This window comes from Etheostoma spectabile, chromosome 5 (assembly GCF_008692095.1).
Source record: "Etheostoma spectabile isolate EspeVRDwgs_2016 chromosome 5, UIUC_Espe_1.0, whole genome shotgun sequence".
Classification (NCBI taxonomy): Eukaryota; Metazoa; Chordata; class Actinopteri; order Perciformes; family Percidae; genus Etheostoma; species Etheostoma spectabile.
This window is the reverse complement of record NC_045737.1, coordinates 26801685-26814422: the sequence shown is the minus strand read 5'-3', so window position 1 is coordinate 26814422 and position 12738 is coordinate 26801685. Positions and strand designations below refer to the sequence as shown.

The 12738-nt window shown below is 41.6% G+C and overlaps 1 protein-coding gene and 1 long non-coding RNA gene across 2 annotated transcripts in view; one reads left to right on the top strand and one right to left on the bottom strand.

The window, feature by feature from the left end:
- Positions 1-10212, bottom strand: part of LOC116690012 (uncharacterized) — a 21112-nt gene extending 10900 nt beyond the window's left edge. The window contains exons 1-3 of the long non-coding RNA XR_004332134.1: positions 10001-10212; positions 9350-9354; positions 203-206 (exon numbers count right to left, since the gene is read on the bottom strand). This is a non-coding gene — a long non-coding RNA (uncharacterized LOC116690012). The remainder of the gene's footprint in view (positions 1-202; positions 207-9349; positions 9355-10000) is intronic.
- LOC116689924 (probable E3 ubiquitin-protein ligase HERC1) overlaps positions 1-12738 on the top strand; it is a 345193-nt gene that overhangs the window by 145403 nt on the left and 187052 nt on the right. The gene's annotated exons all lie outside the window — the stretch shown is intronic.

Genomic DNA, 12738 nt, shown 5'->3' with positions numbered 1-12738 from the left:
CACACACACACACACAAACACACACATACACAAACACACTCGCACGTGTGCACAGACATACACACATGGCCAAACCCCACCTACTATTTCCCTTTTCCATGTACCCATAAGCTTATCCAAAACCACCACCCTCTCTTATCTGATGCAGACCCCTTCAAAAAAGGCCCCTCTCTCTAAAAAAAGAAAAGAAGAACAAAAACACACTTCTGATGTTACTGTTTTGCTCAGCAGCATCTGTAGCATGCCTCTGGACTTCCAGCCTTGCAGCGTAATCTGTCTGCTTTTAATAATTCATAGAAAGCACATGCTATGCACTATGTTCTGAATGCTGAGGATAATAGGGATGTTGTGATATTTCTATCATGGCCTGTCTGGAGCAGCAAACAAATCAAACTATTAAAGATCTGATAACCAGTCTGTTCAGTGTCATACCGGCACTAGCTGTCATCACTGCCTTAGGTGGACCTTAAAACATCTATTTTGCCCTGCTCGCTACAATCTAGATTCTCTACCACGTTGTCACAAAGTTTTTGACTCACACCAAGTCATTGATGTGGGGTATTGGGACCTGATGTCCTGTTTGAGAACACCACTATACTGCACTAGAACAATACTCAATATATTGATTGGTTATTAGACATAATAGAAATGTAAGGACAAATAAAGAGTGTGAGCATCCACCCATGTGTGAGGTTGGGTCTAGTGTTGTACGTTGTGTTGTTTTACTAATGTTTTATCAGGCTTTGCTGTATTACGGCAGATTGCTTTGTCAATAACCAGCCTGGTGCCTCAGTGAGCAAGAATCTGAGATTGTCAGGCTGAGTGACAGGCTAGAGATGGTAGATAATTCAAAGAAATTGGAAGTGTGAAATCTTTAAGGGCCACTTCTTAACACAGCAAATGCCAGGGTATCTTTCCATCAGCTGCTGCTCTCACAAGCCACCACATTGTTAATGGTGGCCTGTCTGTCCATCAAGACCGCTTCAGGAGGGATTTAGACCTGTTTGGCACCTTATCTCTCTGACTGCCTCCCACTAACCTGACCACTGCACAGGCCTTAAGTACTGTGTGTCTGTGTGTGTGTGTGTGTGTGTGTGTGTGTGTGTGTGTGTGTGTGTGTGTGTGTGTGTGTGTGTGTGTGTGTTTGTTCCGTGTGTCCAATGATGGTCATACATTTACCTCCAGAGCAATATATATATTTTCTCTTCATTCGCTTATTTATAGAAATTGATTTATTTATGATTATCTGTCTGACAGTGTATTAGTATAGCTATCCATTGTTACACAATCAGGAGCCAAATGTAACGGTGCTTGTAGCACTTGTTAATTTAGCTGTCAACACTACTGATTGACCTGAGATTGTAGCAGTTAGAGCTCTTTGTTCTTGTGAGGGGTTTTCTGTGTCTGCTGCTGACTTTCTGGGGTAGTGCAGGGAAGTCTGTCTTGTTAAAACATTTACACAGCAACAAAGTCAAACTGTCAGTCATTGATTGGGCATAACTATCTCCATATAGGCTGGAACTTCACGGAATGACAACGTATTTAGTTGTAGTCACTTCACTCAAAAAATGTTTATGTCAGATTCAACATATGCAACGTATCTCGTCAAAAATTTAAAATAAACCTGTAACCTCTAGCGCAGCCGCAGAATGGACTAATCCGTACAGAGAGCAAAACATCGTAGCTGTGTCAGCCACTGCCAGTTCAGCCTGTTTTCAGGAACCATTCGTTCAAAAAGCTACGAAAATTTAAGCACTGTAATAGGCCTATGTCACACTTCCTGCTTCCGTAACTTGGAGAAGGGAATCAGAACTTCCGGTCAACAGTCCCTTTCTCCAGAAGGATTTAGGTTATCAGCCATAATGTCTAAACCAAACGAGGTAGACTGACACTGAGCTACGTGGTTGTGAAACGAAAGTTGTATGAAGTCAACCTTGTTTTAAGAAAAACATGTTTCATCCGCAATCTTATGGAGAAAAACCACACTACCCACAATCCTAAGCGTAACAGCAAGGTCTGTGAGTGGTCCAACTCGCTGTTACCATAGAAACGTTCATCGTACCCGCAAAACCGCAAACGGCTAGAGCGTGTGTCTACCATTAAAGTCTCTAGTAGTTCCTGTACACGGTCAACAATATTTTTTTTTCCATTTTCAAAATGTTTTTTACTTTGAGAGTGTTCATTTACAATCCAAACCACATCGTTGTAGGTGACTTCAGGCAGGTTGTGGAGAGAATTGGTCCAGCACTATCTATCAGGTTCCGCCATTGCAAAAAGCTAACCAGAAGAGCCTTGTCCCCACATGTTTTTTTGCTGTATTCACTATAATGAAAGCCGCTGTATTAGAATGCTGCTGGCTGCATAGGGAGGCGGCCAGGGTGGATGGGCGGGCATTAACATACGGGACTTACAAGCCAGAGAGCGGCGTTTGCTTCCCAGGGGAAACTAAAGTCTTTCGCCAAGGAAATGCATGTTCTTTAGGAGTGTTTTAATCCAAACAATCTTTTTCCTAATCTTAACCGTTTTGGTGCATAATCTAAATCACCAAAAATGACCGGCAGCTCACGGTGCTTTGTACCCAGATCAAAGTCACCTATTTTTGGGTAACTGAACCACCAATTACCGCTGATATGGATGTTTTAGTGTCTGTAGCCGGTGTCACAAGCTCTGTAGAGGTTTAAACAACTAGAAACTGCCACTCAGTGTCACAGAGCTCATAGCCAGCCGGCGTCACACTGCTCTTTTACTGGTCAACCTAGCGCAAACAGCTGTGGTGGGCAGGGCTCGAGGCCAAACCCAGAATTTCTCAGTAAGGGAGTAAAAGGTTTATGTGTTCTTTTTATGTGAGAAAAGCATGTTAAACAAAATATGGATCATAGCAGAGTATTAATTGCATACTTTAAAATGTGTTAGAAGGGGGAAATTAAAAAAAGGGCCTATATATTTTAGGTAATTTGAACATTGAACATATTACATATAAGTATTATTGTATCCAGCACAAAATGTGCTGCGGTCCACTCAAACATTGAAAGTTTGAAGAGGAAGCAATGGAATCAATGTCTTCTATGAATACATATTTCATTAATATGATGAGATCTGGGGCATTTGAATACCCAAAATTAACCTAAAAGTAATTTGAAATACAAGTTAATTATTAGTTTGATAATGAGGTTTATGATTAAGAAGTTAATAAAAGAAACAAAAAGTCCTTTTTGTGCCAGAAAATAAACCGAGAATTCACACAGGAGTAAAAAAGAGCCGCTGTGTGTGTATGTGCACACTGACGTTCATTTGTCATGCCAGAACTGCCTTTGCCCCAAAGAAAGTTAGGTATTACAGTGATGTCCTGACCTAGCTCACTCTCTCTCTCCTTTTCCATCTTTCACTCACCAACTTCTTACAATCGCACACAGTCACTCCCTGAAAAATGTATAGAAAAAAGGCAGAAGAGGACAGAGAGAAAGAATAGGAGGAAAGATAACAAGTCAAAAAAATGGATCCTCCACATCTGCTTATCCAAAAAAAAGTTATATAATACATAATGAGAGAAAATAGACAGAGGAGGAAGGGGGGGTACAGAGATGGACCAAGAGAGGGAAAAAGCAATAAACAAAAAATAAAAGAAAGAAATATGTCCCCTATTTTTCCCTCTCATAAAGGTCTCAATTCCCTGCCAGAGCTCCCTGTCACAGGGAGGTAGTTCCCAGGCCGACACATCTCAAGCTGTTCAAACATCCATTAGGATGTTTTGTTTCATACACTCTACAAATACAGCAAGACGAGACAGAAATGGGCAGATGATGAGAGGGAAATTGAGGAAGAAAGAAAAGAGACAGAAAAACAGAGAAGAGAAGATGAAGAGGGGAGTGAGTTGATGGGAACAGCAGAGAGAGGTGGAGAAGGAATTTATCAAGAAACTCGTGTGATATTTAATGATCCTTGTATGTGGAGAGGGAAGACCACACTAGCTCGTTCTCCTTCGCCAAATACCGATCCCCTAACTTAATTTCCTGCTCAATTGCTGTTCTATAGTGCATAGTACAGTGATACAGGCTGGCAATATAGAAAACAGATTGCCTGTGCGGCAGAGTGGATAAGGCTGAGGCTTGTGCTGCTGGAGACCTGCAGTCTCCAGGGGGGTCTTGTCGGTGGGCTTCACAAAACCAACAAAGCCCATCTTTCCCTGCGACTGGTAGCAGCTGGCAGGTAGATCTTCAAGCACTGGAGGTGGGGAAGTGGATCTGTGAGTGTGATGTGTGTGCAAGTTTGTATTTCTCTGCAGTGTGTGTATGTGGTGCAGAGAGTCTTGGTATTCTTTGTACTGAAGAGTTCCATCTTGTGCTTGCTCATGTGCTATGACTCCAATCTACTCGAAAATGTAGGCCTGCATGGACAGCAACCATCAATCAGTGCACAGAACAGTGTGCAACTACAGCTACTGTACAGGGTTTTCTCAGAGAGAGAGAGAGAGAGACACACAAACACACACACACACACACACACACACACACACACACACACACAGGCACCTTCCATCAGTAAAACATGCTTGTTACGGTGTGAGATGTTTGGAAAAACCTTATTCAAATTTTTAATGTGGGTACGGAATCCAGTAACACGCACAAACACAGATTTGCGTGTCCAGAGCGCATATGCACATAAACATAAATGCAAAACACAACCACCTCAAATATATGACAACGATTATTCAGGTTAATTTGTTATTTGCTATCATGAGTTTTTGGTAAACTTTCAAAGGTTTTTCAGAAGTTTTTTTTTTTTTTTTTTACCACTTTCTGTTGGTATTAACATCATAGGGATTTAACATGAAGCCAGTTTATGACACTTTACTTTTGCTGTTGTAAAGTAATGCTTTGCGGGGGAAATTTCTTTTTTTTTGTTTTTCATAATAAAACATTATAGCAATAGTTGCCTACTAAGTTCTCATCACATGGATTACCTCTTAAGACAAAGACAGTTTTGAAGATGGTTCCTCCTTTAAACCCAAAATAGGCTAACATGGTGAATCCTCCTTGGGTATTGAACCAATCAGTAAGACAATTATTATGTTTGTGAATAATTGGCTGGAGTGATTGCCATACTGAAATACAGTACCTTTTCAGCTTGAACCAACTGTAAAGTCTTGATGTATAAAGTTGTAATTGTTTTGGAACGGCACGGGAGGTTGGACCCAAATGCAGACGTGACACAAGGAATACGTTTAAGTGATTTAATAAAGAAAAATATATACATTGAATAGAGCAAGGGGCAAGGGTCGTGTCCAGGGGTCCAGTAGTGAGTGCTGGGTGCAGTGGGCTCTCCAGAGTCCAACCAACAACACCAACACGTGGCAAACTTCCTTGAATCCAGAGAGAAGCAGGCAGGCAAGCAAGAAGGCAGGCAGGCTGGCAGGCAGGCAGGCAGACAGGCAGGCAGGCAGACAGGACTACCAGGACGCATGAGCACAAGCAAGCGAGGCAGACTGTAACAGGAATACCGAGGCAAAATGGGTAAACTAAGAAACACGTTATCCAGAACAGAAATAATGACCTGACAATAGACAAAGGAAGCACAGAGACTAATACAAGAGGAAATGAGAAACAGGTGAACCATGGCTGGGCAAAAGGTAAAACAAATCAGGGTGAGACAGACAATCACACAAGGCGGGAAAACCCAAGACAGGAAGTGAAATGAGACATAATTAGGGAGAAAAACAGAGAATTCAAATTAAAACAGGAAACAGAACATACACAACCATGAAAGTAATGTGCACTCAGGATGCTGTGTTGCTCAACACAAAGTAGGTCACTCTAGTGAAGTCTTCATCAAGTTGGAGACCTGATGTTACTTGTATCCCAGTTCTTTTAAAGTTGTTATTTCTTGCAGGAAGTGTCACTAACCTAGTTGCCATTGGGGTTTTTTTCCGGCTAATGTTAGCAGTGTGAACCTCCTTTGACCTCTCAAAGTGACAGGGTTTTGTTGCATAACAACCTTGTGTAATGAACTTCCTCCCTGGAGATGTCATTAAGAACGGGAATGTTTGCCTTCCGCTTGCACCAAAATGAATATTTAGCTATTATCGCTGCAAAGCATTCAGATCTGCTAGGAGTTTTGGGTTTCACCTTGTGCAGAAGAGACACAGAAACCCATTCCAGATGGGTTTTATTTACTGTCTCTGTGTCTCAGTGATCAGCCACTGTTTTTCTTAATTTATAACTTCAAACTCTTTTTTGCTGCGTAAAGACAGTTAAGGTCATTTCTCTGTCTTCCTAGACCTAGTTGTATCTGGCACACATCATTCAAATACTCCCCCACGTCTCTCTCTTACCCAGATTTACGTATTTGTTTTAACTAATGTCCTGTTGTAGGCCACTAAAGATTTGTAATAACACTGCTAGGGTTTCTGCGAGGCCACCTCGCCAAGAACCACAGAGACGTGGATGGGATAGAGTTGTCAGAAGACGTTCCATCACACACAGGGATCACATTTGAGCGGAGGTTTTCCTTAAGAAATGAACCCAATTGGTCAGCTTATCGGATAGATCAACACTGTATACCTTACATGGCTCGTCTACTTTTCCCATGTAGGAGGCCCTGCTGAGGGGGAGTGCACCGTGTATGTGTGTGATAGGTGTTAGCGCGACAGAGAGGCAAAGAAACAAGATCGGAAGACCAAAATAATTCACAGTGATTATTTAAATTTCCTTGTTTATTGAAAAGGATCCAATCCAAAGTTGATCCTTCACATTCCAAACATATTCAAAAGAACGGAAAATAGCTGTCTTTCCTTGTCGGGTGGGGGGGACAGCCATCTGATGCCTTGATGACCCTTCTGAGTATCCTCATTCTTATGGTAAATATAACTTCAGGAAGTAATGATTTCTGCTCCAAACTATGTGGATGTTTACACTGCTCATGGACAGACCAAAATATATTTCTGATCGAAGATAAACTGTACGAAAGAAAAATAGGAGTTGCATTAGTGCAAGAGTGGGAAAGAGGAAATGGAGGGTCCCGGCAGACTGATGTCTGCCCCCCCCCCCCCCCCCCCCCCCCTCACTCTCTTGCTGCACCAAAGGAGTCGCTGCCAAGATGGCTGCCTGAGCTCCAGGCCTGCTGGGCTTGACCCTGCACATTCTGCCAGACACCGTTTCTCTAAAATACAACCTCAAAATAAATCTTCAGACCCTGGCATACTCTTTCCTCCTCTTCTCTTCCTGTCCTCCTCACAACATCTCTCTCTGTCTGCTTGTTTCACTTCTCTTTTATTTTCACAATGTGGGCTATGGGGAGGCTGGCGTGAGGTGCCTCATCTTTCAAATTCCTGGGAGTTTACGAAGGCAAGACTTGTTTTGGAGGATGAGTGTTTCATGGAGCTGGGTGTCTGGGGCAGCTCCCTACAGGTTTATCATGTTTGCAACCATGGATGGCTCCTTTTTTAGGGTTGTAGTGAGTTGCCTCCCCTCAGTCTGGACCTTTCAAAACATAGTGGTATCAATCTTTGGCAGTCACTGTGCGCAAATAGTAGCCTGGATATCCAGACCAAAATTCCAAAGGACATTGAATAATTAAAGTCTCGAGGGGCGGCACCAAGTGTGCATTTGAAAATCCCACTGCACTCAATTGGATAACACTACAACCAATCACAACAATACATGGGGTGTCGTCATCTGTCTAGCTCATCTGTCTAGCTCTTGGCACCAATCTCAGAAAATGTAAATCCATGTTTTATTTAGAAGAAGCAGTTTATGGTTTGCATATCTTAAAGCCAAATGTGGGATCAGCTGTATCCAACTTTAATTGCTTGTGTTGAATATATAGCTTATGAGTTTAGAAAGTCATTTCATTTGACAAGTCTGTGTAATAACCATTGATTTATTGTCTTAAAAAATGAAATAATAGGTTTTCTGTCTAAGGCCAATCACTGAGAGGTTTTATTGGCTTTTCCCACTTCTCTAATAAGTTTGCATTATTTTGGTTTCACAGCACAGAATATACTACTAAGTTGTTCTGGTGGTCTTCATTTCCATCATTCACAAGGAAAAAACAAAAAATATTTTCCATTCCTGTTAGTCGCATTATACCGACAGCACCCTGGGCCAGGGCAAGCCAGGCCAGTATTTACTGTAGCTTGGACTTTTGAGTCTTACATGCAGTGTGTCTCTTTTCTCTCAATCTATGTAGGTTGTAATCTTAAAACATTTTCTTTCCTCGTCTATTTTTACTCCATGGTGCTGTACAAATCCCCACGAGCAGAGTTTTCAAATTAAAAGCTGAACTTCAACCACTAGAGGTTATGGTTATTCTCTATTTCCCCCCCTTCTTTCTTCACCACTGAGTCAAACCACCCACTACGTCTAAGGTCACTAGCCTAGCCAAGGCAAAGGCTGTTCAGCAGGGCAGCAGCAAACTTGGCAAAGTCCTGGTAAGACTCCCTGCTGCTCCATGAGACATACCAGCTCCTTTGCCAAGTCAAATAACACATTTAGTGAATTGAAAGTAAGATTTAAGTGGGGCAGTACAATGCGGCCAACCCTCTCATCTCTGAGCCGGTCCTTCTCTTTGTGTGCTAGAGTGTGCAAACTGCTCTTGTTCTCAGGGACTTAATCTTTTATTTGGAAACAGGTCAGTTGGGTGTGGAGGCTATAACTCCACCCTCCAGTTTCTTTTCTTCTTATAACTTCACATTCATTGCTTCACCAATTTTATTTCTCCTCATTTCTCAGTCTGTTTCTTTACCTCCCGTTCTCTTTTTTTTTATACCAGCACTCTTTTCTCCTCCCTGTGTGTATAAGAACATTTTCAAAGAATTGAGTGGCCAAGTTCAGGCCCTTGAAGTGATTGGCTTTGATTCAAGACCCTTTTTTCTCTTCTTTCTCTTCTATTTTTCTCTTTCCACTTTACAGTATTGTGCTCCTTATTTTACTGAGAGTAACACATTTCACCTTTTGTGTTTTAACTTCAACATACAAACACAAATACTCCAGTTTAGTTTTTGTGACTATGTTATTTATTTTTTCACCAGATGGTGGAAAAGAAAATGTCAAGAGAAAAGTCTTGCTACAGGTCTATTTGAATTCTATGTTGTAGTGATGCATTGTTGTACAAAATTAAATTAAATAATTGAAATATATATAGTATAATATAATGAGTTGAACACAAAGATATTCTCCATCCAAAGGCGTTTAGCGTTCATTTTATTCATAGATCTAATAAACAAAAAATTGCAAATGACTTATTGAGGAGTATACCACTTTCTTTCTTCCTCTGCACTCTCCCTGACTTGCATAATGCTTAAGAAAGCAAGGCTGGTTGACACACTGGTTGTCTTTTGGCTGGATTATCTCACCATCCCTAAAAAGACCAAGACAAGCTACTGTAAGTGTTGATGCACAATGCACACCATTCAATAATTTTATCAATTATATACATACGTACAGTATACAATTCTGCAAACCAGGGATTCTGAACAAATCATTTATTGTAGGTAAAACACTTAATGCAAATTGTGTGAACCTACTGTCGATTTAAATGCAACGCAAGCGTAACAAAAGCCAATAAGCCATTTCTGTCTAACCAACTCTGTTCCATTCTATTTATTTATGCAGAAAACACAAATGCATGTGACCTGAAATTGCATGTAATTTATCATTTTATGATAAATTACATGCAATTTTTTTTTTTTTTTTTTTTTTAAAGATTATTTTTGGGGCATTTTAGGCTTTAATGGACAGGACAGCTGAAGTTGTGAAAGGGGAGAGAGAGGGGGAGGGACATGCAGCAAAGGGCCGCAGGCCAGATCCGAACCCGGGCGGCTGCGCGAGGAGCAAGCCTCTATATGGGCATCCGCACAGACCATGCGCTATGGATGCCCTGTTTAAAAATTTAATTTTTATCATTTATTTATGGAATGGACCACGGAGGAAAAGGACCATCTTTTTATTTGTTGAGGGAGGGAGAGGTCGTTGGGGCGGGGGGGGGGGGGGGGGGGGTGTCACACAACGTTTGTATTCATGAAAACAGCTAAATTTCAAAGTGGCTTGTTTGGTGCATACTTTTCCCTGTAGCTCTCAGTCTCTGCCCCCCATGGCTAGCAGATGGGTCTGACCCAACAGAAATCGCAACATGACAACAACACGAGTTTGGAGTTGCTTTCTTTGAGAATGCGACCCTATAGCTAACTGCGCCACCTGTTGCCAAAGTAACGTCAATGACATGGAGCCAGAATATTATGAAGCTACCTAGCTCAAAGGTTTCACGTTGCCTCTAGTTCAAGCACCCACAAAAAAAATACTGCGCATCCACGTGTGTCAGACTGCCAGTAGGCTACAATTATTTAAAATGAAACATTGCAGTTGGTGCTAAGTGGAGCGTGTGCGCGCTAATCGCGGTTATGTGTCAGCTAAACTTCTCATCTCCAGTACTATCTGTATTTGTGAGAAGTGGCGCTGTCCCAATCACTTGTGGAGCATTATGTCTTTGAAAAGCATCAGGTTCCAGTTGGATATGTGTGTTGAGTTATTTAAACAAACAATTGGGACTAAACGCCTCTTGTCCGTGAGTCTCCTAAGAGAGCTTCAGGCAGCTCACAGCGAGTCTGTGAAGATGGACAGGCCGGGCTGAAAGCCAGCAACCCCAGCAGGCACCCGCCGGCTGTCACGTCGGACTGTGGAGCTACATTCGGACCAAATTTTCAATTAGCCATCAATTTTCCTAAAACGGCCTATATTTGAGCGATACATAGTTGATTTCTCGCATAAAAAGATTCAGAAGGGAATTTAGTGATGAAATAGTAGACAAACAATGTATAAAGTATCCATGGTTGTTGTGATTGATGCAGCGCTTTGCACACCAACAAACTTAGCTTTGAATGATTGGGTGGGCCAGCTGTCAATGTGGGTTTTTACCCAGTGTGCTTTGATGAATGGTCTCATTTTTTTAATTGTTTTATTTCTTGTGAATACTAGTTTACTAGAGGAGTAACTTAGTATTTGAAGTAATGCATTAATGCAGGAAGTGTGCATTTAGCTTTTATTTTTAATTATTGAATAAATATACTAAAATGGCCATCATAACAGTGGAGTGTGATGTGTAAGATGAGAAAGCAGAGATTAAGTCATGAATGTCATTGTTGAAAAAACAATGGTTATCTGTACATCTTTGCCAAACTCAAACCAGTACAGAAGGCATCAATAACTTGTTGGGGAGGGTGATGCATTTTTTTTCCCCTGTCCTTTTGGAGGGTCATAGAAATATGTATTGCTGGTGAAGTGAGGGTCAAGTCTGTTTTGACCAAAACTCCTCTGGTAGCCCCTTAAATAAAAAACAAACAGTCCCTAAATGCACATCTTTGTTTAAAATATAACAGTATCTGTAGTAGAACAGTATCTGGTGCTAGCTAGATTGCTGCGCTACATTACTGTGCTGTCACCGACTTGCTACTACCCCTTTCTCTACATCCAGAATCTGCCCTCTTACTCACGTTTTTTGGTTAAGGGTCAGATTGTTGGTCTAAGGATGGGTTGATGAATACTGTAGAAACCAGTGCAACAGTAGTTGTACTCTACATTGCCTGTGAGGCAAACTTCTCAAAAACAGTTACTTGATTATACCCGGCTCACTGTGGGTGGACAAGACTAGTTTGTAAACATGCCATTTATCTGTCATTGTTCATTATGCAATTTAATAGATCACATCTGTTGTATCTATTAAAATCACTTAGCTAAAGATGATTCCTGTTGTTGTCTGTTTGTTGTAGTACCATCAAGCCCACAGCTAAGCAACATCTTACTATGTGGCACATTGATTATTGTTGTAAAAACAATACGACTTAACAAGGACTAAAGAGTGTAGAATTTATTTCCGTCTGTGGAGTGTTGTATGAACAACGTCACTGTATGCCAATAGTATAGTAGCTACTAGACAGTGTGTTCAGGCATAGCAAATTGGGGCCATAGGCCAGAGGACTGTTGTAACACATTAGCTGCTGCCACAAAGAGGTCAAACTCAGCTGTGTTGGCTGGATATGTTTGCGGGGTTAGGTGATTTGTATGTGTGTGTGTGTGTGTGTGTGTGTGTGCGTGTGTGCGTGTGGTTGCACCTTGCTGCATGAGTCTCAACTGCAGGCTCAACTGTGGGATAGAGACCAGTGACAGTTCTTGACCTCCCCAGGGTGCACAGCCAGTACAGCCAAGGTTCAGAGTTCCCCTGCTTATCTGTGCTAGACCTGGAGGAGAAACCAGCTGTGGGCATGTTCTTCTGTTGGATAAACAGAGGGGAGGATTCAGAGATGAGTGTGGAAGAAAAATGAACCAGACAAGGTCAAAACTGTAGGTGTAGGCTGAATAATGTCAATATTCCATTCTGACTGAGGAACTGATACTAAAATATGACTTTGGGTATTGATGTTTTAGACAGCCATTTCACTCACATTTCACCATCTACATCAGATGATGGGTCCATAAATGTAAGGCATTTTTACGTAGTTGTTTTTATTAAAGTGGTTTTACATGGGTAATTTCAAGCAATTCACAAAGAAGCAGGACACTTAGTACACTTGAGGGTGCAATGAAAGTTGGGATCGGGAGGAAAAGGAAAGGTTTTGTGGAAAGGAGGTAAGGGAGTGGGAGATCGGAAGGGCAGGCAGAATCAGCAGGCAGTTCCTCAAAGCCCAGCTGGTCCCCGGCTCACAGGGACTACTTCAAGGACCACTCTCTCTGTTTCTCGCTCTCTTTTATA